Source organism: Alosa alosa, chromosome 15 (assembly GCF_017589495.1).
Source record: "Alosa alosa isolate M-15738 ecotype Scorff River chromosome 15, AALO_Geno_1.1, whole genome shotgun sequence".
NCBI classification, from domain to species: Eukaryota; Metazoa; Chordata; class Actinopteri; order Clupeiformes; family Clupeidae; genus Alosa; species Alosa alosa.
In genome coordinates this window covers 25,369,825-25,372,533 of record NC_063203.1, presented here as the reverse complement: position 1 = coordinate 25,372,533, position 2,709 = coordinate 25,369,825, and positions in this window count along the sequence as shown.

Below are 2,709 nucleotides of genomic sequence, written 5' to 3'. Positions count from 1 at the left end.
ATTTTTACTATGTTACTGTTACTACACTGTAATAGTGCTGTATCTATTTTATTTTACTACACTTATAATGTTACTGCTACTACACTGCAATAGTACTGCTGCTAGACTGCACATAACTGTACATACTGTACATTTGTTACATCTGTTTATCCGGTTTGTTCATACAATTTTCCGTAACTTATATAACTTTAAATACACTGCATATATCTATATTATTTTTACTACTGTTATAATGTTACTGCTACACTGCACATATCTGTACTTATTCCACTGCTTGGTTGAATTTCCCATTGTCCTACGTAATTTAGAACGACCATTAACCATATGTTATTTGCACACCTATGAAGTAGATCCATTTTTTTGGCCGTATCACACTTGTATATTAATTCGCCGAACTCGTTGTGAAGTTTAAATGAACCGTCACGTTGCATCCGAGCTGTAAAATGCAGACGTTCAGAACATAGTAACATTGTAGCATATGACGGAGGTGGCTTTTAGCTAGATGGATGACAGCAGGCTAAGTAAAATAGCGATGCTAAAGTTCATCAGAATCTTGGGATACGCCCGCTTGACAATGGGAGAGATAGAACTAACGACTGGCCTTTGGCCGTAGCAACCATCCATTTAGAACTAGTAACGGCAGTTTGTCCTGCAAGTTGAGAAATGAGTTGATATGTGTCGGAAGAAATTAGTTCTACAAACAAGACAGTTTTAGCGATTAAAACGTTTAAATTGTAACAGGAAATGAACACAACGCAAGTGGCAACAGTGGAATAAGCGGGATAATGGACTCCACGGTGGTCTGTTCACAGAAGTTAATGCACTTACGCTTCGCGTAATGATGCACTTGAATGCACTTCCGCTTCGCGTCAGGGCCGTTTTACAACCTCGACCGTGTATTAACTTCTGTGAACAGACCACCGTGTCGTCCATTATCCCTTACATGTTGTTCATACATTGTCCATACTGTATATCCATATGTTTTCTGCTCTTTTCCTTTTAGGTTATTGCTAATATACTGCACATATTTATAGTTTATTTATATTACTGTAAACCATTCTACCTTCTTAACTGTTTACTATTTGCTATTTACTACATTGCACTATATATCTTACTGTTTATGCACCACCTGCCTACTGTATGCCTATACACATTGCACTTTTCTGTTTTTTTGCACTTCTGGTTAGATGCAAACTGCATTTAGTTGTCTCTGTACTTGTACTCAATGACAATAAAGTTGAATCTAATCTAATCTTTCTGAGTTATTAAAAAATGAAAAGTCAAAAAGGTGGTCTTTACAAAGGTGCTGCATGAGGTAAAGATCACATTGCTCCAGCCGCACAAACACACGCACGCACGCACGCACACATGCCCGCACGCACACACAAACACACGCACACACACACACACACACTCCTCCTCCTTCTCTCTCTCCCTACCTACCTCTGTGGACTTGATAGCTCATTTGAAGCTGGCTGCTCATTACCTCAGCAGAGCGGCCAGTGCTGCGATGGCATCCTGAGGGCCTGCAGGTGCTCTAAATAAAAGCCCGGCTCAAACTGGCCGCTCGCCGCTTGTCTGGAGTGTCCAGCCAGAGGGAGAGGATGGAGAGGAGTGCTGGGGCTCAGACAGAGCCCGGCCGCGACTGGCCCAGATCTGCGCCGAGTCCGGCCCAGACCCGGGCGCTGGTCTGACAGGCTTGGGCATTTGTGGTTGTCGCCCGTGAGGCGAAAGCTGATGAGCGTTCATTTGCACCTGTAGAGTGCTCGGTCTGTGAGGTGAATACAGAGCGGTGGGCGAAAGCAGCATCCATTTGAGACAAAAGGATGAACAGAACAGAGAGAGGAAGTGAAGGCTCGTCTCTGTTTACACACACCAGGGAGAGACTTTAAATGAGATATTTGGTCTCTTCTTTACTCCTCTGTTTCTTCTCATCTTGCATGTTTTTTTCTTGAATATGGAGTGAGGATTGTGCATGTGTATGCGTGTGTGTGTATGTATGTGTGTGTGTGTGTGTGTGTGTGTGTGTGTGTGTGTGTGTGTGTGTGTGTGTGTGTGTCTGGGTATATCTATTTTTGGCTTCTCTCTCTTTTGCTCAGAACAGTGTTAAAAAAGCAGACGGTTCCAAGTGGGCTAACTAATTATGTGTTGAACTGACAGTATGGCTCACTAGGAAACCCCCTGAGGCCTCATGGAGACAGGCAGGGGAGGAAGAGGAGCATTGACCACCCTTTCTGTGTGTGTGTGTGTGTGTGTGTACATGTGTGTGCATGTGTGTGTCTGTATATGTGTGTGTGCATGTGTGTGTCTGCACGTGTGTGTGTGTGTCTGTCTGTATGTCTGTCCTGACACCCTCCATGACACCCTGTCCTGACACCCTCCACTGGTAAAAGAATAAATTTCAAGTACTGTATGTATGTATATTTGTGTGTGTGTGTGTGTGTGTGCTGTAATTGAACACAAGCGGCAAAGGTGATTTTGGTGACATGATGACATAAATAAATGGGCCTGGGTCATGGTGCGGTGAGGAGAGAAATGTTTCCTTTTCTTCTGGAGTGGGGTCCATGTTGCCCATGGCAACCCATCCATAATGTTTCACCAGAGAGCATGAAATTCAGTAAGAGTAATATTATTTATTAACATGTCCGTAAAGATATAAACATATATTTCTCTCTTTCCTGTTGGCTGCTGATTTTGCTTAGCAGAGAA